Source organism: Panicum virgatum, chromosome 5K, assembly GCF_016808335.1.
Source record: "Panicum virgatum strain AP13 chromosome 5K, P.virgatum_v5, whole genome shotgun sequence".
Classification (NCBI taxonomy): Eukaryota; Viridiplantae; Streptophyta; class Magnoliopsida; order Poales; family Poaceae; genus Panicum; species Panicum virgatum.
This window is the reverse complement of record NC_053140.1, coordinates 22,009,959-22,037,476: the sequence shown is the minus strand read 5'-3', so window position 1 is coordinate 22,037,476 and position 27,518 is coordinate 22,009,959. Positions and strand designations below refer to the sequence as shown.

Here is a 27,518-nt window from a genome sequence, read left to right as displayed (position 1 = left end):
TTCATGTTCGGTTTCCTCTACTATTTCCGGGTTAGTTGTTTCCTCCACTGTTTCATGCCTGTCCTCATGGACGGAGTGCATTGTCTCACCAACCTCACCGTGCTTGTTCCAAACTTGGTAGTTGGGCATAAAACCTCTAAATAACAGATGAAAGCGGATCTGCTCAACATTGCCAAACTGCTTCTTATTTTTGCAATCAATGCATGGGCAATACACGTAGCCATCATCTTGTAGATTCTTGTGTGCCTTGGCAGTCTGCACAAACGAGTCCACACCATTGACAAAATCCAAATTTCCAGCCTTTGTACCGTACATCCAACCTCGATTCATCTATGCACACAAGAAAACATCCAAGAATCTGAATTTAGTAAAATTATCATCTCAACACATAGATTTTCATTTTATCAAGTTTCGTAACAAATATCACACTTTAAGGCCCATCTAAATCAATTAAGAAAGAGGCTTTACTTCAATAATTAAAATATCTACTTCAATTTTTGTCAAGTTCCTTATCATCAAAACTAAGAAATGCCATCTAAATTAATTAAGAAAAAGCATTTACATCTCGATCATCAAAATTAATAAATATCCTATAAACTAATTAAGAAAGACCCCTTACATCCCAATCATCGCAATTATGACAACAATCTAACCATAAAGAGCTAGTTCTTACCTTGAATCAAATATGTGAAGTCCAGTCCTCAAAATTTAATGAGCCTCCATGATGACTTCATGATGAGTGTTCATGAGAATTTATCCTAAAGTGAAGAAAAAGAGACTCTCCTTGATCAATTCATCACAAAATGAATGACTAATCCTAAGATAAAGGCTATGAATCAAATGGATTGCTAGCTACAAACCTATCACAAGTTGGTTCACTCAAACAACAAAAAAAGAAGCCCCAATGATGAGAAATGATCCAAAAATGGAGAAAAAAGCCCTCCTTGATCAATTCATCACGAAATGCATCATTAATCCCAAGAAAATGGGTACAAAGCCAATGAATTGATGGCTACTAACCTTAGAATAAGTTGGTGGAGCCAATACATCAAAAATGGTGAGGTTTCATGAGAATTTCGGCAAAATCCGGCAGCAACAATGGAGGAGAGAGGTGTGGCCGTCGGGTTGGAGAAGAAAGGTGGTAGGAGGAAGGAGGGGTTGGGGTTTTGTACTGTACAGGCTTATCACCGCCGGTTTGTAACACGAACTGTTGGTGATGCTTCTTATCACCGCCGGTTCGTGTTACAAACCGGCGGTGATATGCCCGCAGGACATCACCAACGGTTCGTGTTACGAACCGGCGGTGATAATCAGCATCACCGCCGGTTCCAACGGCCACTACGGCCACCTACTCGGGACCCGGCGGTGATACCTCATCACCGCCGGTTCATGTTAAACCGGCGGTGATAGCCCATTGGCAATGGCCAATTCTGTAGTAGTGATTGGAAACCCGTGTCACCGAACCGTGGAGATATGCTATTTCTAACCACTTTTCTAATGTGTTCCACAAATTTTGAATGAGTTGTGGTTACAGGAATAAATATATATATAATGAGGCAAAATGGGCAAAATACCCCTGCCGATCGGCCTCACCTAGGCCGGCCGTCCTACCATCTCCACATAATATACAATGTGACTAATCCTGGGGGCAAAGTAGCACATTTTCCTTACTCCTATGCTACGCCAACCGGTCTTGACTAGGGCGGCCAGCCGGCCTATCAACCACCGGGCTTCAAACCAACGCAACCAAATACTGACTTCACGAGGCAATCCAAGATGTTCATGAGAAGGTCGGTGCCATGTGTCATCACCCTTAGGCTTGCCGGCCTATGGGAGTTCGGCCGACCCCACTTAGCCTATCAGTCTTAGCCTTTGCGTGAAAGAAACTTCAACTGTTTTACCTGCCTATAGCGTATGCAACCATCAGTCACCAACCTTCTAAGCACTATAGGCACCCGATCAGGCACCCGATCGCTCACTTGTAAAAACATACCAAGGAGCTCTCTTCTCTCTTTACATTCTGGAGTAGGTTTAGTAGTTGGTAGTTAGAATTGAGTCAAACTTGTCTCGGGATTCCAGAATCATCATCAGAAGTATGGTATAAGCTCTTGCATCTTCTTTATATTTTTGAGTTAGATTTACTTTTCACGTTTACTTATCTTTCCAAGTTTTCTGGCTTGCGAGCAGAAGTAAGTTCCTCTAGCTTGGGCCTTGTTCTCTATCTAGTTTTATTGGGTTCTTATCTTGCGGGTTTTCTCGCCCGGACTAGAAACTCAAATCAGTTCTCTTGGCTGAGTGGGATTTCTCTTGTACGCAACATGAGAAATCCTAACAACACTGAGTGCATGCGTCGTTGTACTCCCTTCTCATCCATGTCTGAGTCCTTCTCTGAGGCTACTGAAGCAAGTTCTGAGTTCCCGATAGTTAGTTAGAAGCAAAGTTTAGTCTAGCGAGACTAGCTCAATAGTTTAGAAGTATTTCAGGTGTCTTATCTCTCTCGTTGTCCTCTCAGCTGCTTACCTCTTTGAGATGTAGAGTCTCCTATGTCAGACGGTCATTACCTTACTATTTGTCCTATCCTTTTTCTCTGGCTCACCCCGACTAAATTAATTGGCTGATACAACTAGTAAAGTTTGTCATTCAATTCATGATACTCTTTAGTCATAGTGCTTCCCCGAGTAAATTTACAACACCTTGAAATACTCCAAGGTGAAATACTACATCGGTAATTCTGTGCTCTTGCGTAATACACATTTCTATTGAGCACAAGAAACACCAACTAGTATTTCTGGAGTCGTTGCTAGGAAGCAATTGGCTGGAGATATCGTCGAATAGTTTTATAAAATTTACTATTTTATCACCGCTAATTTTAGTGGGCTTACCGTTGCGCTGTTATCCTCATAATTTTAGTTGACCAGTTTCAATCTACCGAATAACTTCAACCCTAATCCAGAAAGAATTGGGAGAATTGTGAAATGCAGAGTCGTCCCAAATCAGAAGAAGTACTTGGGGTCAGAGTTCAACATGATCAGCTTCATCACCCATGGCTCAGAAGATACTCCATCAATTCTCAGCCCCGTCCAGCAGCCACATTTGTACTAGCCCGAATCATGATCAAGGCTCTGAAGGATTTGAGCTAAATACAGGACTGGTGAACATAGTCCAAGGAAGCCCCTTGTGCGGTAAGGCATCAAAGGATGCCAATGCTCACCTCCGGAATTTTCTAGAAGTGAGTTGTACCATTCACCCCAAGGGCACTATGATTGACAACATTTGTCTTTGACTGTTCCCATTCTCTTTGCTTGGGAAGGCAAAGATGTAGTTTTGCACCAATAAGAAAGCATTCACCACATTGGATGCTTGCTCCAATGTCTTCCTGGCCACGCACTTTCTAAGGCAAAACCAACGCCCTGCGTAACAGGATATCTAATTTTCAACAACTCCAGGATGAAACCAGTGGAAGCCTGGGAACACCTCTAGGAGTACGTTGCAGTATGCCCACACCATGGCACAGAAGAGTGGCTGATCATCTAGAACTTCTTCTATGACCTAAACCAATAAACGCAGAATCACATCGATGCGGCAGCAGGAGGATCATTTCTCTCCCTTGGAGTCGCACTTGCAAAGATGTTTCTTAATAAGATTTCCTCCAACCAGAGTCTGAAGGGAGATAGTCAGTTAGCTAGAGTAAAAATGAGTTCACCAGATTGACAGTGTCGAGATATTGGCCGCCAAGATGGATCTTCTAATAAAAAATTTGGAATCTCCGCACCAGGAGGTGAATCAGTTTATGGAGTCTCGGATCATGCGAGACTTGTGGATCAGGGTACTTGGGCAACACATGCCCGTTGACTGAAAGAGGATGTGAATTTTGTTTTAAATAATAACCCCGACAACTCAAAATAGCATCCTCAGCAAGGTTGGAATTCCAAGCCCAACCTCCTGTTCAGCCCACGGTAAGATAACAATTTTAGTAATAGCTTTCATCCTAAGTTTAAAGATCTAGAGTACGCCAAAAGCAAATAAATGATAACATTAGTAAGAAGTTTCTTGCTAATGATAAAATTCTTCAATTTTTGGCTGGTCAACTAAAGGGGTTTAACTCTGTTATTAAAAATTAGTTGTATTTTAATAAAATGATAAAAACTCAAGTAGCTCAGCGTGTTGCCAAGACGCGTCTCTGATGACTATGCTCGTACCCTTGCTTGCAAAATACTTTTAATTTAAATATGCTACATTAAGTGTTAGCTAGTCAGGTTCCTCACCAGTTTCTTCTTCCTCATTTCCATGTACCTAACATTTTCAGAGTTTCAATCAAAGATTTAAAGACGGAAAGAGACGATTTGTATCACTTGGGGACCAACTCGATGGGCCGTTGGATAAAAGAACTTGACTGAGAATTCACCTAATTTCTTCCCTGACGTCAACAGAACGATCCACCTTGCTCTAAATAACCACGAGGCATGGCTAGTGAAGTATTAGGTAATGACTTAATTATGGCGAGCCATACTTTTATGCTATTGCACAGCAGGCTAAAACTAATATCCACCTCCACGAGCCGTAGCACATGTAATCAATTTCAAAATTTAGAAAGGTATAATTCTTAAACCATCAATCAGATTCAAATTTCAATTGCACAGTTATATTTCTTTCGAAGAGACCTTCAAAACAAGACCCCACTTGTATATGTTTCGATAATATTTTCCAAAGACACCTAAATTGCTTTATGTATAATAGAAACGTACCAGAATAAATTAGTTAAAATGCTCAATTAATCTACTAAAGTTGCCTATTATTAATCATGTTATATACCTTCACCTACTACCCAACAAAGGTGTTTACCCACGTGTACTAATAACACCAAACAATCTATCTTCATGATATGAACATCAATATCCACTTAATTGAAATAAGATGAGTGAAGCAACTTTTTAAAACATCATGAGCAACTTTTTTTAAAAGTCATGAGCAAATTAGAATATAATAAAAAGTATTTTCTTAGCAAGAAAAAATATCACTAAAACATATTGATGTGGGGTCTAGTTTGGAAGCTTTTGTTGACACGAATGCTATGGTGCAATCAGATTTTGATTTGGACGCTCGATTGTGAGGCTATGGCTTTTTAAAATTTTAAAATCGTTTACATGCGCTGATGATATAATCCAAAATTCGTTTCTCCCTCTCACATGCATACTTTGTTTATTTCTATCTGGTGTCACATGCATGCAAGTGTATCGGAACCCGAACAAAAACCAATTTCTTTGCTAGGAAAGGAAAAATAGCCCCATAAAACTAGTTCTCTTTGAGGAAAGGGTAGGCCGTATAGGTGGACTAAATTACGGCATGCCGTAAGTTAGCTATGTCCCTAAATAGACTCATGATAAGTGTAACAAGAGACCGTGATTGATTCCTCACCTCTCTTATGGATTGAATCTCGATCTCCTGTTGTATTTATCATGAGTCAAGTTCATTGCAATTAGTTTCTAGTCCCGAATATATTCTGGCATGTTGTTGTACCTATCATGAGTTTCTTATTGTCGCTATCATTCCCGGCTTGGAGCCCTGGATACATGCGTAACCGAACAAGACCTTAGCTTGTATTCTCACTTCCTCAGTCATTACGTAATTCCATGACTCTTATAAATTTGACTACATGGGCAGCTTTCATGGTCGTTAAAGGCACCTGGTCCGAATTTGTCACGAATCAGATATGCAAACAAATGTCTGTGGAAGTCAGGGTAAAGGCGCGTGCGCCGCGCCCGTGCATTCACATTCGAACCACCCTTTTTCTCCCAAAAAAATAGAGGTTCCTTCGTACCGGATTGTTTCCAGGCAAACTGATGAAAAGAGCTGCTAGCACACAAGAATGGCCGCGGCCATCTGGAACCCTCGATTATCGCGCTTGAACGTACGATTCCTTCTTTTTTTCCCCCCACGTGTGCCTCTACGAACATGGAAACAAATGTACGTGTTTCATCATGTATCTCGAGGATCCACACGGTAAAGGAGTCACTCGTTGCTGGCACCCGAAGTTTCCTTTGACGCAGGAATTGAAGACAACTCGAGGATCCACACCAACCCACCATGAAGACCGGTGTAGTTGTTGACTGTGCTTGATTTGACGTATACCATCCAAGGTTTGGAAGATCGCGAGAAATATCCTTTTATATGCTGCCAAGTACTAATAATTGGGGACAAGTGGATGCTACTCGTGTTTGAATGCGTGGAGGCTACGCTTTATATAAGCGCTCGAACTGGCATTACATTTTGAGCATCGAACAGTCACCAGGGCTTAGGCACATCTCGCCGAAGGTAAAGAACTCTTCGATTGAAAGCACACACTGCATCGTAGTAACAATGGCGAAGAACTCGTCGACCTCCGCCCAGCTGCTTCTCGTCGTCCTCATGTTACTGGTTTATGTCGGCGGCATCCTCGCACGAGGTGGACCAAGCACCTGCTCCCGTAAGATATAGCACTGTAGCCTTTCCTAAATAGACGCAAGAAGGTTCCGTTGCATAAATTACGTCTTTCAAATTTCTAGCTAGCTGAAATCCTAGTTCATCATTATTTGTTGCAGCTGAACAGCAATCCGACTGCCCTTCAATCCATGGACGATAGGGCGGAATCCACGGGCCGTTTCTATGCGGTGGGATTTGGAAGAAGATTCCTTTTGGCCTAGCAAGTTTACAACATGAAACAACTATACTCTGTGTTCTTTTTGCATGCTTGTGTGTCGTGCTTTACCAATATAATTAATATTTGCCCATACTACAATAAAAAAGTTTGGAGAAGTTTATGAGTACATTATATGTGGGTTTCGACCACTGTCCCGGCCGCTAACAGAAATAGTAAATACCTTACTATGTGTTAGGTACATCTTAATTACGTTCCGGGTAACTGACGAGTCACAATACAAAAGATACCCTATACGATCAGTGGAATCGAACATTCTGTCAAAAACTCAAAATCTCTCTATCCTTCTATATCTACGAAATAGAATAGTTAGTTCCGGTTGCTACAACCGGGACTAGAGAGTGCAGCAAGGTCAAGCACCACTACCCGCAGTCTGAAGAACTTGAACCCAAGACCTCTTGCTTCGTGTATAGCTTCCTTACCACATGCGGGTTATAAGTTGCGAAGCCCATACAGAAAAGGAAAGTGTTTCACAAGCTCGAAGGAAATGGAACATAACTACATAAGCACTATATTCACCAAAAATATAAACCCCGTACAGTGAAAATGGAGAGGGTATTTATACCCCCGATCTCCATTACATAATCCTATAGGAATGCCCATACCTGCCCACAATATTCAGAGGTTATTATTCCGGGTTGATGGATAATTCCAGGGGTCCGGAGGTTCTCATCACCTTGGGGTCCATGTTTCCTCACGTGTTATCATCGTTGGTGGTCCTGGGAAGCTTTCTGCGCCTTCGGAGGTCAGCATGCGGCTCCTTTGCTGTCTGGCTATCGACCGGGAATCTCGGATCATTGCAGAGCGAGGCCTCCGGATGACATTGGGTTCTTTTTGTTGGGATCAGAGGTTACGGAAGGCCTGGCCTCACGAGGAGAACATTTTTTTAGATAAAGGATTAACCTAGCCTCTATATCTACAAAATTGTGGATATATACAGCCAAACGTTACAAGAGTTCTTAGACTCTAAACCTCAAATGAGGGATTTCACAAAACAAAAGAGTAAGCTGGAAAACAAAGTACGAATTCTAGAAGACTAAGCTTCAAACTTCTTCTTTGTTCCCGCTCCAACCTTGCAACATTTTTGTACCAACATTAATCCATCACATCTCTCGTTTGCTTAAAAACTTGATGTCCGGATCATCTGTTGCTTATCAAATCTCTTCACCCCTTCATATTGACCAATATCGCCCTCCTAAGGACTCCAAAGTGACGCCCCAACAGGAGAGCAACATCAAGATGTCACCGTCGCCCGAACCAACAACACAGTTCTTCGGTTTTCACCTGGAGCAATCCTTCGGTTTTCACCTGGAGCAATCCTTGCAGATTGAGGTTTTCACAGCAACGCCCTCAAGAAGGAGAACGATGCACTATGGCACCGTCGTTACCGGCAACGGTCAAAGACTGAGCAAAGACTTTTATCCGAAAACCTGCAAAACCCGACGACCACCCACCTCCAGCATCCATAGCAGCGCCGAGGAGAACATATGCCTGCAGTAACCTCCGATCAATAGAAACGAAGGCCTGTAAGGCTGTATTAGCTATCGGAGGCTACCGTCGTAACCTTCTGTGCGCTGTTTACCACTCATAACCTTTGCTACTCCCACATTGGAGGTAGCAATCCTCAATAGTAGCCAACATGGCGAGGGCCGACACAAAGGTCCTAACCCTCGAAGAGAGCACTACAAAAAAAAAATCTGTTGATCCATAACGATTTTAGCTCTCTTTTCCCATCTCACACCATGATCTCTCGTGCTCTTAAACTCCAGCAAAGGAAAACCCGAGAGCACACAGGAGCACCGTTCGCCATGGCCATAAGCCATGTGCTTTTTGCAGTAAGCTCTCAGATGTATCCAATTTTGTTTCACTTAATTCTTGTGTCTTATCCTTCCACCGAACCACATATATTCAATACCTGCAAGTCCCAACTTATTTTCAATCCATGATCTATGATAAATTCGCGGGCACTATTTATAGTGTCAAATGAATCTTTCCAGCTAGTCCTTATCATGTATCTATGTTTTATCACATTTAGGTTCCTGCAGCACTATTTAGCCCTTTTAGTTCCATAGCACCGTTTTCAGTGTTTCTTACTTTCTTGTGATCGTAGCTTCGAGCCCTATCCTTTAGTGCGTTCTTGTAATGCTTTTCTTTTGTTTAATGCTTTGTTCTTAGTTATGCTTGTTTCTTGTATGTACGTGTCCGATGCTTGTTGCGAGCAGGGTTTTTTTTTTCCCGGCCGGTTAACCCAAACCGCCGGCCGCCGGTTCTGGTTTACCGGACCGGTTGGACCGGTAACCGGTGGAAACTGGTTGAATTCAAATCCAAATTCAAAACCTCCCGTGCAACCGGTTCCGACCGGTTTACCGGCCGGTTTGACCAATTTACCGGCCGGTTCTACCGGTTTACCGGCCGATTTGACCGGTTTGAATTTAAATCCAAATTCAAAAGCTCCCGTGCAACCGGTTTACCGGCCGGTTTGACCGGTTTGACTGGTGGGCCTTAATGGGCCGGCCCATTTTTTTTCTTTTTCTTTTTTGATTTAACTTTAAATCACCCGCAAACTATATAAAATGAATGAATTTTTTAGAAAATTTGATACCATTAGATTCATCGCAACTCGAAGTATTTTTAGGATTTTTTAGGTTTTTTTCATTTTTTAAATTTAAATTTAAATTTTAAATTTTGATCGGTTGGGTACCGGCCGAAACCAGAACCGGTCCGGACCGGTTTGACCGGTATCCGGTCAAACCGGACCGGTTTCCACCGGTTTGATGAACCCTGGTTGCGAGTAGATAGGAACACAGTTCGAGAGCTGTGAAGATGAAGAATTGCAAGAACAAGAGCTGAAGACTATGAGCAGTTATTATCTAGATTTAAGGCACGTATATTCCTTGATCATGTTTTGTCCTAATAATATTTATTTACGCTTGCATGCATTAATTTTGACGGGTACCTATTATCCTTATTGATTATCCTTGTCCTTGAATAGCCCGGTTATTTTATAAAATCTTTTGGATAGTTTGCTTAGCTGCTGAATAATGGTTATGGGTGATTTACAACAATGATACTTGAGACATGAGACTTTAATGAATATCTTTTGGAACAATATGATGAATTTGTGAACTTGATTAAAATCAACCATAGAGCGACCACCCGGGAAAACAGCACAACCACAAGGACTACATGGCTCTGGTCTTGGCTAACTAATTCGATGACTCTAGCTTGTTAGTAGCTGACCGAAAGTCGCATGGGTGGGGGGGCTGTGATGGGTGATCACTGCCTGCCAATGGTGCGTTCTATGTTTTGGGAATTGGTCATGCCTTGGTGGAGGGTCATCCACGCAGCTGCTGAAACCTTAGCGGGCTACTACTGGTTAGGGAAGTCTTTGTAAAGGCATCGTAGCGTCCCTATGCAATCACACCTAAGGAAGTGTGGTATTGTGCCTGATCAGCACATGCGTGGTTGAGTTTAAAGTTCTTTTCAACTTTTACACGACTTGTGGTTTAAGTGTGTAACCTCTACAGAGTGAAAACTGATATATCAGCCGTGCTCACGGTCAAGAGCGGCTCGGACCCTCACATGTCTACTTAATGGAAATCATTAATTAATTCAGTTATTTATTGTTCCAAGCCAATTGTTTATTCAGACATATACTTCTTTTTCATAAATATGGGATGGTTCATACTTGATTTAGTAAATAGGGTGTTAATGTTTAACTTTTAATTAAAATGCTTACCGCTTTATTCAGCCAATCTATATCCTTGTTTTAAGCCTTTCATGTCATTTATTTCCAATATACTGTTGAGTACGACATATGCTCACCCTTGTTATACCAACACTGCTCAGAGAAGGAAGTTTCAATGAAGCTGAATATGCTGCTGAGTTCTAGGCATATGCAACCCCCGGTTGACCGCCTGTGAAGTTTGGAACTGTCATTTCCAGAATAAGCTGTGTACCTCTGATAGACTTTTATTCGTTGTAAGTCTCTTATACGTGACATTGTTGCTCATTATTCCATTATGACGTCACTATATGTATGGAACTTGATCTTGGCATACATATAGTTATGCATTCGGTTTTCTTTTACAAACCGGGTGTGACACCTCTGCCAAAAACGTCACCCCAAGCGTCGGAGTATGGCACGAGCCGAAGGTAATGAGAGTATTGTTGTTATATGTATATTATTTTCATTGGTTGTCATATACTCCCTCCATTTACTTTTCATAGCTCAAATATTCAAAAATGATAGCTATATTTGCTATTGACATGAGCTGTGGCAATAAATAGCACTAGTAATGAGGAGTTCCCAGTTAAAATATTGAAGGACCAATAAAAAAGTCTATGTTGCATTTATTAGATTGATAAGCTCACTTGGTGCCTTTGGTCATTGTGCCATATGGAAATATATCAATCAAAATTGAATGGAGGTAGTATGGACTTCCCCTCCATTTTACTGCATGCTTTCGTCCTTCGTTCGTGTAAAAGGGTTAACCCAGGATTGTAATGCTTCTAGAGTTGGCTATTTCAGCTAGCTCATCCCACTATCAACTTTCTATTTGGGACTATTCTTGAACTACCATGCCTCATGCGTGGTACTCCAACTATAGCGCAACTGGCCGATGGACCGGAAGTCACTACCGGAATCCCATGATATGCCGAGTGCTAGAAACACTCGGCGAAGGCCAATAAACACTCGGCAAAATGTTTGCTGATGGCCAGTCTCGGCAAAGGTGACACGACAAAGAGAGGGTCGGCAAACAGCTCTTTGTCGAGTGCCTTTCCTCGCGCACTCAGCAAAGAATCTTTGTCGTGTGTTATTTAGCACTCGGCAAAAAAAATTGGAAATTTTTTTAAAAAAACAATCATCGGAACCGCCGCCGGTCCTCTCGCCAGCCGCCGCTACTGCGTGCCCCACCTCCATCATCGCCCTTGCACGCTGACGCCCTACCCTGCTCCTCCCCCTTGCGCGCCATCGCCAAGCATCCCAGGAGCGCCGCCGCCAGATCTCGCATCGCCGTGCCGCTAGAGGGATCCAAACCGGCGCCGCCCGAATCCACACCAACCCGCTGTCATGGCCTGCCTGCCGCCGTGGCCCTACCGGATGAGAGAGAGAGAGAGAGAGAGCCTCATCCACCACCAATGCTACATTTGAGCATGGCCTCAAGAGAGGGGCGCGTCGGAGCTTATGCTAGCCGCGGCCGCTGCTCCTCACCTCGCCGTCCCTCCTCACCGGAATAGATCTCCGGTGAGGGGCGAGCGGAGGGCGGAGGAGAGGAGCCGCGAGAGGGAGGGCGCCGGCCGCCAGGGAGAGGACCGCGCGCTGGGCCTAGGAACGGGGACCGGCAGCGCCGGGAGAGGGAGGGGAGGGGGTGGGGGCGTCGGGAGAGGGAGACGGAGGGAGGAAATCTGATGGAAGTAGGGGATGGGGCGTCGGGAGAGGGGGGAGGGGGCGTCAGGAGGGGGAGAGAGAGAGAGAGGGACGGGGGCTCTTTTATGGAATACGGAGGGAGGAGATCTGACGGAAGTAGGGGATGGGGCGTCGGGAGAGGGGGGAGGGGGGCGTCAGGAGGGGGGGAGAGAGAGAGAGGGACGGGGGCTCTTTTATGGAATGTGAGTTTTTCGAGTGCCCCAGATCTGGCACTCGGCAAACTTGTGGTTTGCCGAGTGCCAGATCTGGGGCACTCGACAAACTCTTCTAAATTTATTCTGATTCATTTTAAAAAAAATATTCGCGGAGTGTTTTATTTTTGCCGAGTGTCATATCTTTTTTTGCCGAGTGTTTAACTTTTGGCACTCGGCAAATCAGTTGTTTGCCGAGTGCTATTTCTTTCTCGAGTGTTTTTTTGTGGAGCACTCGGCAAACAAGCTCTTTGCCGAGTGCCCGAAGGATAGCACTCGGCAAACAAAGGATTTCTGGTAGTGAGTTACATTTTGGAAGGTTTCAGGGAGTGATGGGCTGCACGCAATTGCAGCTGCTCAGCTAGAGAGGGTATGTATTTTATTTTTATTTTTCAAGAGGTGTGTGTTTGTCCTTGTTTTTGTTAGTGATTATAACGATGGCCTTGTTTGCTTCGTGTAGGAGAGCAAGATTGATGGATGCTGGTAAAACAGTGGAAAGGACTTCGAAGGACATTGCTCGAGGATCTGAAGTTGTTGATGGTGGTGAAGCTAGGCTTAGTGATCCGAAGGTGTAGGGATAGAGAAATGTTTTCATGAGAGAAATATGAACCGTTGATGACTGATGTAATTTGTTCGAAACTTTTGGTCAGGTGCTTGTGGTTGTGAGGCATGTTTCTAATGTTCCTCCACTGCGTGCGCACTGTGAACGTGTCATGGCGTCTGGATATATATGCGTGGGAGCTTTATAGCTTTGCTCACCCAGGCGCTAGTGTTAGTGAATCCTTGCAGATTTGTACGGTGGATCTGAACTATGTTGATTGATTTATACAATCATGCATGCAACTGGTGGATGTATGTGAATATTCTGTTTGAGCATTATCAGCATTGGATGAAGGCTTGTCTCCTGCTTTGTTTGATAGCATCTCCTCTACTTGCACCATTCGATTTGGGTAAGGGCTTTCTTAGTAAACGTCTTACCCTTCATAGAATTGGTCGCCCCAAGGTGTTAATCTTATTTTCGGGTCATTAGACCTTTGTTGTTATCGAGGAGCTTCAGATTCAATCATGCAAGCGCGTTGTCATTGTAACTCTGGGTGACAGAGACTATATTTCCAAAAGTGTCTTCCCCCTTCCTTGTCTTTGTTACCCGGAGGTAATGTTGTGAGGGGGAAAGATTTTTGCCGATTGGCTCCGATTGCAAGGACGATTTTTGAGAAAAATTAAAAACATCTTTCTAGCCTTTGCCCAAATTGAGCTGGCTTTGTCCTTTTTGACATAAGCCTTTTGTAATGATGAAGAATCTTCTCTAGCGCACTATCGTCGTAGCTTCGGGTGACGGGTACTACTTTTGAAACACGTCTCTCCCCTCCATAGTTCCTGTTTCCCAAAGGTAGTGAACTAAATGGATTCATGTTTGACATGAATTGGGGAGCAGAAACAATTTTTGAAAAATGTCCCCCCCACCCCTTGTTTGTGCCGCTCGAAGGTATTAGGCGGTACAGAGAAATATTTTGGAAATTGTGCCAAGAGTGTTTTGCCTTGTGTGTGTGTGGGTGGGGGGGGGTGAGGATAGCCCCTTAGCTTTAAGTCTAGTTGGCCCAATGTGCTTTGGCTTCGAGCCCCTTACGATCAACAACCCCTTGGCATTTTCAATGATTATTGCACTTTATGTTAAGTTGGACGAAGGTGTCCTTTGGCTTCGAACCCCTTAGAGCCGACAATCCTTTGGCTTCGAACCCCTTAGAGCCGACAATCCTTTGGCTTTTTGAGTGATTATTGCACTTGCGAAGGTGTTTTTGGTTTGAACCCCTTAGAGCCAACACCCCTTGGCTTTTTGAGTGCTTATTGCACTTTTCACATAAGTATGCAAAGTTCACGGAGTATGCGAGCTTTGGTAACTTAAGTAAATTGAGCATGCAGTTATGCAATGGTCGATGTTTGCAACTTTATAGTTGCTTCAACTGAAGATGTGAAATTTTAGGGGATTAAACTCTTTGCTCAGTTTCAGAGTTTACATTGGGCCCGCCTCGTTAAAAACCTCACCTTCGATGTGGAGTCCCCGTTTGTGAGGAAAAGAGTAAGGCTCTTGAAGACTAAAGAAAGAAGAAAGGAAAATATGAAAGGTATGGAGTTCCTTATAGATCTGCAACCCATACTTGCTTACAATGTTAGATTAGACATAGTATTTTTTGAGGCTATTGGCATTCCATGAATGCTCTAGCTCTTTAACTTCGTTGTCTGCCAGATGGTAGGATCCTAGTCTATTTCTTTTTATCACCAAATATGGTCCATCCCATTTGGATTGGAGTTTGCCAACGTTTTTGGCATTTGGTTTTCTTTTTAGGACCCAATCTCCCACTGAGATGTCCTTTCTTACAACTTTTTTGTCTCTCCATTTTTTGGTTTGTTGCTGGTATTTGCTATGGTTCTCTTATGCTTGTAGCATATCAAGCTCTAAAAGAATTGCTTCTTCCGAAGGTTGCGCTTCTTTCTTCTTGTTTAGTGACATGAGGCTTCGATGTTTGAGCTCTTGAGGGGTTCAGCTCCATAGAGGTGTCTAAATGGTGTGAACTTTGTTGCCTTGGACTCGGAGGTGTTGTGCGACTATACAACTTTTGACAATTCATCTGCCCACTTGCCCTTTTCAGATTGAACATGCATTTTATTGATGCTTGAGAAGATTATCCCATTTGCTCTTTCGATTGTCCCATTTGATTGTAGATAGTAGACAGAGACAAATATGACCTTCATACTGACAATGTGACAAAATTCTTTGAAGAACTATGAATCAGATTATTTGCCATTGTCAACTGTGAGCTCTTTGGGTACCCCAAATCTGCATATGATGTTTTGCCAGAAAACTTTGCGAATTCCCTCAGAGGTTATGTTCACTAGAGGCTTTGCTCTGATATCGATCTGGTGATTGGTGAAGTATTCAACAACAACGACTGCATACTTGTACTTGCCTTGAGCTGTTGGGAGGGGGCCAACAAGGTCCATCCCCCATCTTTGTAGTGGCCATGCAAGATATATTCGCTGTGAAGGTTTTGAAGGTCTATTTGACTTGGGTCCCATCATTTGACAAGCTTGGCACGTTTTCACAATGTGTTCTGCGTCGTCTCTAAAAGCCGAAGGCCAGAAAAAAGCTTGTCCGAAAGCTATAGCTGCAAAGGGTCTTATCCTGATATGTGAACCACAGAGCTCCGAGGGGTCTTATCTCTGCTTTTTTTCTCTTGTTTTTAATTGTTGGGGATCACTGCCTTCGAAGAATAGGACCCAAAGGTTTCAGTCTTGCCAGGAGTGACTCAACGATAACAACGAGGACATTCAATCCTTGCAATCATCTTTCTCCCTCAAACTTCTTTTCAGGGTGAAGCTCAGATGGACGAAGGTCCTGAATGGGCTCTGAAAGGCGAACCTGAGCCACTCGAGACCTTCGGGATCAGCATTTGAGAACTCACTAGTTGTCGATATCAAACCGGCATCGATAACCACAAGCCTGAGGAACTTGGAGATCACCTTCAGGAGCCCGCAAGGGAGCAAATATTTCAAATCTATGAGGTTTTGAAGGGTTTGAACTTGGGACCTATTGCCTCATGCGTACCTTCCTTAGCATTTCATCTATACAAGAATTATGATTGGAAGAGGGATGCTTTTCCTTTTAAACTAACCAATGATAGACCTTTAGCACCGAATGGTAACACCTACCAATACTAATATGTGTGTTTAATATGTGTGTTTCGAACAAAGGAGCCCAGACCCTCCCAGTCGCAAAATGGTAAACACATTACCTGTTAATTATTTCTTAAACAATGACTCCAGGTATAGCTAGTCACAGTAGAAAAAAGACTGAACCATACTGGCATCAAGCATTATGTTCATATATCTCCATCTGTCTATATCTATTCGTAATGGTAAAAAAAAAGGTGAAATAGCTTATAGCCTAATGCTAAAAAAAGGTGAAATGGCTTATAGCCTAGTGGTTACAAAAGACTCGGTAGCACATGAGGTCTTGGGTTGAACTCCCCATGGGAGCGATTTTTTTTAATATTGTTTAGTCTTCGAAGATGCTCATAGGAGTCAGGATTGCATACGTCCGTTCATTGTGAGTGTCTGAGTTATACTGTGTAATTGCAATGTTAAACAGAAAAGTATTTCTTGGTTCGTCATCCCTGATCCATCCCACGACATGTGGGTGCATCACCACATGCCATTCTTACTATTACTAATTGTAGACTTATTAGGAGCCTTAACGAAATAACATAAAGTTACTCTCTAATCTTCATCTGAACAATAAGCCATTATGAAATAATAACTTCAAATACTTCCTTACATTTTACCAACAATACTTACCTAGAACAAGAGATACATTTATGAGCTATTTGAACTACTATTTGTACCTTGAGCTACTGATAAAACATTTCACATGGACAAATACAATTGAAACTACATGATACATTCACATTTAAAAAATAACTATGATACTTTCACTAATTTACTAACTTTTATTATTGAAATGGAAAATGAACTAACCATATTCCAATTTCACACTGAAATTATATTTCACAATATCACATGTATATTATGATGGATAAAAAGAAATAACTGCATTCATATACTCACACTCACATATCCAATTTGACATTCAAGTTACATTCATATTCAAATTTCACATTCAATTTACATTCACATCGACATGAAATTTCACATTCAATTTATATGCTTGTTTTTTCGCTGGCTAATTCACTAACCATATTTAATTTTCAAATTGAAACTAAATTCACATTCACTACATAATGTTAATTCACTAAATTAATTGCTAACTAAATTACAATCACATTCATATTTACATATGTGTTGATATTGGAAAAAGTAAATTTAACTTGTACTAAATAGAAATATTTAAAACCCGATCTATTATTGTACCACTAATCTTTTATCGTGCATTTTTATGGGTGGGTGAGTGGATGACCCGCACATGAAAATATCATTTGTAGTGGCGGATCACCCCTAACCCGCCCCAACAAATGCTTTTCCAGGGGCGGGTCGGTTGTTACAGTAACCCTGCTCCATTTGTAGCAAAGGATTACATTATTATCCGCTCCTAAAAAATCGGGGCATTGCTACAAATCGTTTTTTTTTAGTGTAGGGTAATTTGTTGGAAGGAGCTATAGGCTGGGCCACGCTTATAACTTTGTCGGTAGTTAGCTTGAAAACATCCCTTCATCCTTGTAACCTTCTACTTCATGGGTCATGATGAGATTTGGGTCCAATAGCTATCACAGTAGACATTGCGTGTAGCAATGCAGCTGGGCCTCGAGACGTCCGATAAATAATAGAAATCAAAGTTGAAGATAAGCATAAGGGACCATGACACTGCTAGAAAATCTAACATTTGTACCGGTCAGCAACCCCCGTTTAGTACCAGGCGGCTGGCCGGTATCGCCTGGTCGGTACTAAATGGCATGCCATTTAGTACCGGTCAAAACGCCCGGTACTAATGTGACCGTTTAGTACCGATCGGTAACACTGACCGGTACTAAACGGTTTTGCATGCAAAAATTAAAGAAAAAAGGGATGAGCAAAAAAAGTCACAAGTCACGCGAATTTTTCACGCGTAAATACACGTGCGCGGTCGCGAGGATTCGAACCCATTACCTCCGGCCTCGCGCGTTGCTTCCTTACCATCTCACCTATGCATCACATGTGACTAGGTGAGAGATGCTTTCATTTTGAACCAACCTGTGGAGGACCATTTAGTAATAGTCCAAGCCACCGGCCGGTACTAAATGATGCATTTTAGTACCGGTCGGTGTTACCAGCAGGTACTAAATGGACGCGCCATTTTAGTACTGGCTGGTAACACCGACCGGTACTAAAATGCGACATTTAGTACCGGCCGGTGGCTTGGCCCGGTACTAAATTGACTCTGAGGGCTTTCAAATTTGGATCCGGTACTAAAATGATATCGGGACAAGTTTAGTACCGGACTAAATTACGACCGGTACAAACAGCCAGGGACGAATGAGACATTTTTTGGTAGTGTGAGCAGAGAAACGTTAGGACCCGAGTGTATAACAAAGAAAAGAGCAGAAATTTTCCATGATTTGGATCCATTTTTCCATATGAAGAAGCCATTCAGCGTATGAAATTCCCATGAAATAGCTTGAATTTTAGAGGAATTATACCAAGAGGTAGGCCTCCTGGAAAGTTTCCTTTATGGCACATTCTCTTATCTAGTTCTCATGTTTCTTCTGTGCACACAGTTCAAACGGCCATTCCAGCCGTTTTCAAGTGTTTTTCATTGTTCCATAGAATTGAATGTTTCAATGTTTCTCCTATTGCTCCAGTATTTTGTGAATCCTTTGGTCCATAAAGGACCTATATGGAGACATCCACGTTTTGATTTTCTTCGACCAATTTACTCATATAGATTTAAATCCTCATCAGTGTTCATGCATGCATGTTCCCCGTATCTCTTTGAGACACATGAAGTTTACTGTAGAACCATTATATATTGATTCAGGAGAGAAGCTAGTGCCAGAGATGTTCCTCCCCAGTACTAAAATCACATGAAATGTGTGCATGTTGGCATGTTGCATGTCGTCTTTACGCTACAGCTATGCAATTTGTCTAGTAGTTTAGTCAGTCCTCTCGCGTGGTTGTTGGATCACCGAGCTAGACGACATTAGTCCAATAATCCTAATCGATCGAGCTCTGCGTAATCATATCTGTTCGACAGTACATGCTGTCAGAAAAAAGCAACGTACCTGTACAAAACAATACGTGTCCTCTTTATTGGCGTTCCCGAGAGAAGCACTTGTGTAGAGTATGGTTCATGAGCTGCAAAAGGAAGCAGAGAGGATGGCTTAATCTATGGCGTAAACGTGGCTAAAGCACTCTGCCAGCATGACTACCCGAGTTTGGTTTGGTTGCTCGTAGCCGCCGCGTAACAGTATTATATATAGCTCCAGCCAAATAAAGGTACGGCTAATAATACAGTATCCCAAAACGGCTAATAATACAGTATTATAAAGAATTTGGAGACCGGGCGGGGAAAAGTTAGCCCCGTCTGTGTCGGTTAAGAACCGTTCGTTGTCTGGCCCTGTGATTGAGTTTGAACAGTATTAACCGCATACCGGGAGTAGGAGGTAGTCGAAACCGGTAAGCCGAGTACTGCTTTGCTTCGAAAGTATAGGAACCCGCACCCAACTCCTGGGGCGAGTTGAGTAGTCGCGGAGAATTGGGATGCATATGTTTATTTTTGGTGGTCTCATGTTGAGCTCGGCTGACCATATGTCGTTGGGCTGGTTCCTGTAGTTCGAGGCGAGGAGGGGAAAAGTTGGTGTGTGGGGTCCGACGGTGCTTTTACGTGCCGTGTTGGTTAGGTCCATCTTGCAAGGTTAAATCGGATCGATTCGCCGTCAGTCGCTCTCGGATATGAGCACCTTGATCGCAGCACCGCATCGTAGTAAGGCTATATGAAATTTTAAGTGATGTTTGGAAATGACTATCATAAATTATTATCCCATGTTTTGTCATGATTTGCTTAGCAGGTGCAAATACTAGTTAATGATTCTTGTACATTAAATTTGGAGCTAAAAGTGGAAAAATAAGGACTTATTTTAGAAGCTTTTTATGCAAATTAACCACCTGCCAAAAAGCTTTGCATGTCTAGATATGTGGGCTAAGTTATACCCACTGGTCGGGTAAGCCTAGCTGAGTATTAGTATACTCAGAGTTTTTTGCCACAATTATTATTTCAGGACACCCGGACGTCGATTTCTGCCCCTGCTGCGTTAAATTCATCCGCAGAGATGCAAAGGGGTGGGAAGTAGTGGAGAGAGACCCTTAGGCTAGGGCTTTGTCGAGGTGTACCCTTGGGGCTGAGTGTGCAACCTTTCTGTTTTGCGCAGACCGGTCTGATCGGTCTTGATAGATCAGAACTGGTGAAAGTTAGAGTAGTTGTAGGATCTTTTATATTCGAACTTCAGTCGTATTTATTGTAAAGTTAGTCTTGTAAATTACTTATGTATTTGAACTCGGCATGTAAAACTTAGTATTTCGTGTCGTGATCGCTCTCGTATTTTTAAGTATTATGCCGTGCTTGTACCATCTGCGCCCCCCTTCGCGTGGGACTACCGGTGTTGTTTCGATCGGGCCGTGGGTTGAGAAAGGATCGCCAAATTAAGCCGTTAAGCTAATGCGCCTGATGTGTTCAAATGACGGCCATTACGTTTAATTAGAGTTTTAATTTGGCGGTTCTGTCACAGCTGGTATCAGAGCCGAAACGCACTAGGGGTGGTACGAGTACGACTATTTTGTTAAAAATTTCTTAAGTTAACAGTGAATTTCTGATTTTAAGTAAATTGGGTGGGGTTATTCGTACTAAGCCCTATAGAGTTAGTATTAGAGTCGCGTGTAGACAGTGGGGTTAGGCTGAGAGGTTACCGTAGGGCGATTATGCATCATGTCATTCATTGTTTTAAAATTTATGCATTTTTGGAGGTGGGAACGGTGCGAACCATCACGAGGGTAACCGGATACTCCGGACATAGGTCCGGATAGTCCGGGTGGGTTGTCCGGATATTCCGGAATAGAATCCGGATAGTCCGGATTGGGGTGTCCGGATATTCCGGATGATAATCCGGATACTCCGGATTTGGTTGCAAAAGATTCCTGGCTTTTTGATCTAATTTACGCTTCCTGCATTCTTCCATGGTTGATTGTTTTACAATCAAAATTATGGGACTAATCGAACCATGGCTGGATACAGAATGGGGGAACCACCGAACCCTCCGGATTTGGCTCAGGCCATTGCGGCCATGTTGACTGGGCGCGACGAGCAGACGGCACTCCTTCGTCGGCTCGTGGAGCAGGGGGCAGCGCCACGGCCAGGACACCACCCACCACCTGTTCCTGGGTACCAAGAGTTCCTGGGGACCCAGCCGTCGCTCTTTCACAAAGCGGACGAGCCATTAGAAGCCGACAGCTGGCTTAAGACCATCGAATCCAAATTCACGCTATACCCATACAATGATGGGGACAAAGCTGCCTTTGCAGCACAGCAGCTCCGAGGTCCCGCACGTACGTGGTGGCACAACCACGTGGCTATGTTTCCTGCTGGCACTCAATTCACATGGGCAGAGTTCAAGGAAGCCTTCAGGGCACATCATGTTCCAGCAGGGGTAATTAGAAGAAAATTGACTGAGTTCTTGGCACTAAAGCAGGGCAACAACAGTGTGATGCAGTATGCCCAGACGTTCAACACCCTATCCCAATATGCTGGTTATCATGTAGACACTGATGAGAAGAAACAGGCGTGCTTCAGGCAGGGGCTTAGCAGCAAGCTCCAGGATCGCCTGGCAATGTTCAAGTTCAATACATTCAGTGAGCTGGTCAATGGGGCTATCATTCAGGAGGACGCCCACCTGGCTCATAAGGCAGAGAAAAAAAGAAAAGCACCGGCAGCAGGATCTTCGAGCAGCGCCCCATAGCGGTTTCGCCTTGTCCAGTCAGGCTCACAGAGAGCCCCCTTTCAGCACCAGCCACAGCAGCAGTGGGGGTATCGGCCACCCCAGTACACAAAGCCTCAGGGGACGGTCAGGCCTCCTGTTCCTCAGCAGAGCGAGCAGAAGGTCTGGGTGCAGCAGCCGGGGGTACGCCCCAATTTTTTTCCGTGTTACAACTGTGGGCAGCCGGGGCACTTTGCACGGAACTGCCCGATGCCACCAAAACAGGGCCAGCTATACGGTCAGCAGAGCCAGAAGCAGCACGTGGCTCATTTCAAGCCGGGGCAGGTGCACTACATCACCCTCGAGGGTATTCCTGAGGGCGCTCCAGTGATGGCGGGTACGTTCTCAGTAAACGATCGACCCGTTACAGTATTGTTTGATTCAGGGGCATCCCATACTTTTATTAGCAAAGAATGTGCGGTTAGATTAGGGCTGAAGATAGAGAGCATGCCCAAACCGTATCATATTTACTCACCTGGGGGGAAGTTAATCACTAATCAGTTTGTCAAGCAAGTACCCCTGCAATTGCATGGAAATTTTTTTCCTACAGCCCTGATAATGTTACCAACACAAAGGATAGATATTATATTGGGCATGAATTGGATGGAAGGTCAGGGAGTTAATCTGGACACGACCTCACAATCTGTGCACATCAAATCTTCTATTCATGGTAGTATGACCTTGAACTTGAAGGATCACATGTCAGTGACTCCCACAGTCAATCAGGTTGAGGGCAAAAAGTTAGCAGACATACCAGTGGTATGTGAGTATCCGGTTGTCTTTCCGGATGAGTTGCCTGGAATGCCTCCTGATCGTGATGTGGAGTTTGCCATTGAGTTGCAACCAGGCACGGCACCCATTTCCCGAAGACCCTACCGTATGCCACCCAATGAGTTAGCCGAGCTAAAGAAACAATTGCAAGAGTTGCTCGATAAGGGTTACATTCATCCTAGCACTTCGCCTTGGGGCTGTCCTGCACTCTTTGTGAAAAAGAAAGATGAAAGCCTCAGGTTGTGTGTGGACTAAAGACTTCTGAATGCCGTCACAATCAAAAATAAATATCCCCTTCCCCGGATTGATATTTTGTTTGATCAGCTATTCGGGGCCAAAGTATTTTCCAAGATTGATCTCCGCTCTGGCTATTATCAGATAAAGATTAGAGCTGAGGATATTCCCAAGACGGCTTTTTCCACTAGATACGGACTTTTTGAATATCTGGTCATGTCTTTCGGGCTAACGAATGCCCTTGCTCATTTCATGTATCTCATGAACTCGGTGTTCATGCCCGAGCTAGATAAGTTCGTCGTGATTTTCATTGATGACATCATGATATTTTCCAAGAATGAAGAAGAACATGCAGAGCATCTCCGCATTGTGCTTCAGCGCCTGCGGGAGCACAAACTGTACGCCAAATTCAGTAAATGTGATTTCTGGGTCAAGGAAGTCCAGTTCTTGGGCCACATCATCTCAGACAAGGGGATTTCTGTTGATCCTAGCAAGATTCAGGATGTCCTGAATTGGAAGACTCCCGAGTCTGTTTCAGAGATCCGGAGTTTCCTTGGGCTAGCAGGCTATTATCGCCGGTTTGTACCGGAGTTCTCAAAAATTGCTAGGCCCATGACTGAGTTACTCAAGAAAGGGGTGAGATTTAGTTGAGACGACAAATGCGAGCAGGCCTTCCAGACTTTGAGAAAGCTTCTGACGTCTGCCCCTGTTCTCGCTCAGCCAGATATTACCCGGCCTTTTGATGTGTATTGTGATGCATCAGGTATGGGTCTCGGCTGTGTTCTCATCCCTATTTGCCTTCGCCGGATATTATTCGGCCATTAATACTTGTTGTAATGCACCAGGTACGGGCCTAGGCTGCGTCCTTATGCAGGACCAGCGAGTGATCGCTTATGCCTCCAGAGCCCTCAGACGACATGAAGAGAATTATGCCACTCATGATCTGGAGCTGGCAGCAGTAGTACATGCATTAAAGATCTGGCACCATTATCTTCTGGGCAATCCTGTCCACATATACTCGGACCACAAGAGTCTTAAGTATATTTTTACCCAGAGTGAGCTCAATTTGTGCCAGAGGCGGTGGTTAGAGTTGATAAAAGATTATGATTTGGAGATTCATTATCACCCGGGTAAGGCGAATGTCATTGCGGATGCACTGAGTCGCAAGGCAAGTTGCAGTTGCACCTCAGGCTCAGTGGTGCATTAAACCTTGTGCCAAGAAATGGAAAAATTAAATCTGGCTATTGTATCTGAAGGCACACTTACTAATCTTACCCTCACACCTACACTCAGAGATCAAATTGTGGAGGCTCAGAAAAATGATGCGGGCATGGATAAGATCAGGCAACGGCTCAGTGAGAATGATCCTCAGGTGCAGTGCTTCCATCGAGATAGTGAGAGGGTTCTTTGGTTTCAAGATCGGTTAGTAGTGCCTAAAAATTTTGAGCTTCGGAAACAAATCCTTGATGAGGCTCATCTTTCCCGATATTCTATTCACCCGGGCAGCAACAAAATGTATCAAAATCTGAAACAGCGATTTTGGTGGACAAGGATGAAGCGGGAAATCGCTAGGTATGTGTCAGAATGTGACACTTGTCGGAGGGTTAAGGCGAGCCACTTGAGACTAGCCGGCCTTTTACAACCCTTGAGTATTCCATCCTAGAAGTGGGAGGACATCAGTGTGGATTTCATTGTCGGCTTACCCAAAACATCCAAGGGGTACGACTCTATTTGGGTTATTGTGGACCGCCTTACGAAGTCAGCCCATTTTCTTCCTGTGAAGACCATATATAGAGCACAACACTATGCTGAGTTGTATATCAGTCGGATTCTTAGCTTGCATGGGATACCCCGGACTATTATTTCTGACCGTGGTGCCCAGTTTGTTGCACGCTTCTGGGAGCAGTTACACTCAGCCCTCGGTACTCAGCTCATTCGTAGTTCAGCTTATCATCCTCAGACGGACGGTCAGACAGAGAGAATCAATCAAATTCTGGAGGATATGCTGCGAGCCTGTGTACTCTCTTACAGTAAAAAGTGGGATGAATGTCTGCCACTTGCAGAATTTTCTTACAACAACAGCTACCAGGAGAGTATCAAAATGGCTCCTTTTGAGGCGTTATATGGACGGAGGTGTAGGACACCATTAAATTGGTCGGAAGCTGGGGAGAGAAATTTCTTTGGGCCTGATATGGTTCAGGAAGCTGAGGAGCAAGTTCAGCTCATACAGAAAAATTTGAAAGCGGCTCAAACCCGCCAAAAGAGTTATGCGGACAAAAAGCGGCAAGCTATCTCCTTCCAAGTGGGGGATCAGGTTTATTTGCGGGTATCTCCAATGAAGGGGGTCCAGCGGTTCGGGGTCAAAGGAAAGCTCGCACCTCGATATGTTGGGCCTTTTCCCATTCTTGAGCGATGTGGGCCGGTAGCATACCGCCTGGAACTCCCTGCCCGATTGTCCGCGGTTTATAATATTTTCCATGTCTCTCAGCTCCGGAAATGTCTCCGTGTTCCAGAAAAGGTGATTGACGTAGAGAAATTGTAACTGGAACCCAATCTTGTATATCCGGAGCACCCGGTGAAAATTGTTGATTTCAAGACCCGGGTTACTCGGAATCAAACCAGCAATTTTTATAAGGTTCAGTGGAGTAATCATTCCGAGCGGGAAGCCACTTGGGAAACAGAAGAATTTCTTCGATCCAAATATCCTGAGTTGCTACAAACTCGTCGAGGTATTTAACCATTCCCTCCTTGTGTTAAATTCTTGCACCTACGCAATAAATCTCGGGACGAGATTCTTTTTGGGGGGAAGATTGTAACACTCGAGTGTTAAAAACTGGGCTTAACTGATTAATTAGTGACCTGAGTTAATCCGTCACAAATCAATTCGAAACTCTGCTCAAACTCAGTTTCATTTCCTGGAGTCTGGGGAAGCCGGAACTTCCGGAATTTGGACCCGGAACTTCCGGAAATATCCGGATACTCCAGGTATTGAACCGGAAACTCCGGATTAACCCGGATACTCCGGGTATTCTTCCGGATACTCCGGACCTGGAGTGGTATATCACGTGTTTTGGGTTTGGGACTGTTCCCAAACGTTATAAATCGTTATCACTCTCTCCCGTGCTCCCTCTCACTCTCTCCCGTGCTCTCTCTCACTCTCTCCCGTGCCCTCTCTCACCCCAAACCCTAGGGGTTCAAAACCCTCTCTCTACCCTTGATTCAAGGCCCACGGGAGCTTCACTTTGGTGGTGGATCATCTATCCCGCGTGCTCCATCCCTGGACGGCTTGGGTTCAAGCCCTTGGTGCAAGAAAGAGCTCACCCCCAAGGTAAATAAGCTAGGGTTCGGCAAGCCCCGTGTTCTAGGAGGTTTGAATCGATTTCCTTCGGTCAATCATCTTCTTAAGGATCAATCTACTAGGGTCTATGTGGGATTCGATTTTAGAAGGTTGGTTTCGCTAGAAATCAGAGTTTCAGTTTTGGGGGCGAAAGTTGTGCCAAACCCGGATACTCCGTGTATTATCCCGGATACTCCGGAAACGTCGTCCCGGAAACTCCGGGTTTAGGCCCGGAGACTCCGGATTTGGGAACCCGGAAACTCCGGGTATTAATCCGGATATTCCAGGTTTTGCAGGATTTTCGAACGTCGGGAGGTTCGGGTAGCAGTATTGGTGATCGGTTAAGGTTTATTTCAAAGTTTCAAGTTATATTGCATACATTCTCATATCATATGCATACGTGTAGACGCCGCCGCTGAAGGAGTCGTGTACGAGGTGGTTGCGGAGCCACAGGAGCTGCAGGGGCAAGCCCCACAGCAGGAGGGTCGCGAGGAGTCGGCCCAAGGCCCAACTCACCCTAGTGTTGAGCAGCAGACGCAAGGCAAGCCTCGGTGCACATTCTTTTATTTCAAACTATGACACCTATATTTATGTTGCTATTACTTGTGCATTAGGTTTAGGAATTTGTTGGAACCCTAGTTGCATGATCCCTAGGTTCTCTCGAGTTGTACTAGTATGTAGAGGATGATAGAAATGCTATGCTTAATAGAACTCAGTAGAAGACGAGTGATTTCGAGTCACTCGCGAGATATAGGGTATTTAGTTATTTTGAATATATGGAATATTGAATTAGGTAAGAAAGGAAAAGAATTTGGAGACCGGGCGGGGAAAAGTTAGCCCCGTCTGTGTCGGTTAAGGACCGTTCGTTGTCTGGCCCTGTGATTGAGTTTGAACAGTACTAACCGCATACCGGGAGTAGGAGGTAGTCGAAACCGGTAAGCCGAGTACTGCTTTGCTTCGAAAGTACAGGAACCCGCACCCAACTCCTGGGGCGAGTTGAGTAGTCGCGGAGAATTGGGATGCATATGTTTATTTTTGGTGGTCTCATGTTGAGCTCGGCTGACCATATGTCGTTGGGCTGGTTGCTGTAGTTCGAGGTGAGGAGGGGAAAAGTTGGTGCGTGGGGTCCGATGGGGCTTTTGCGTGCCGTGTTGGTTAGGTCCACCTTGCAAGGTTAAATCGGATCGATTCGCCGTCAGTCGCTCTCGGATATGAGCACCTTGATCGCAGCACCGCATCGTAGTAAGGCTATATGAAATTTTAAGTGATGTTTGGAAATGACTATCATAAATTATTATCCCCTGTTTTGTCATGATTTGCTTAGCAGGTGCAAATACTAGTTAAT

At 44.0% G+C, this 27,518-nt stretch overlaps 2 long non-coding RNA genes and 1 other non-coding gene across 3 annotated transcripts; 1 reads left to right on the top strand and 2 right to left on the bottom strand.

Moving 5' to 3' along the window:
- Nucleotides 1-16: 16 nt before the first annotated feature.
- LOC120710596 lies at nucleotides 17-1,181 on the bottom strand. The gene is made up of 3 exons (XR_005689947.1): nucleotides 1,021-1,181; nucleotides 674-758; nucleotides 17-330 (listed from the first exon to the last, which is right to left on the bottom strand). It is a non-coding gene; the product is annotated as an uncharacterized LOC120710596 (long non-coding RNA).
- Nucleotides 1,182-3,407: 2,226 nt separating this feature from the next.
- Nucleotides 3,408-3,512, bottom strand: LOC120710965. Its single transcript, XR_005690131.1, has one exon. It is a non-coding gene; the product is annotated as a small nucleolar RNA R71 (small nucleolar RNA).
- Nucleotides 3,513-6,269: 2,757 nt separating this feature from the next.
- On the top strand, nucleotides 6,270-6,803 carry LOC120710595. Its single transcript, XR_005689946.1, has 2 exons — nucleotides 6,270-6,463; nucleotides 6,579-6,803. It is a non-coding gene; the product is annotated as an uncharacterized LOC120710595 (long non-coding RNA).
- The last annotated feature ends 20,715 nt before the right edge of the window (nucleotides 6,804-27,518 follow it).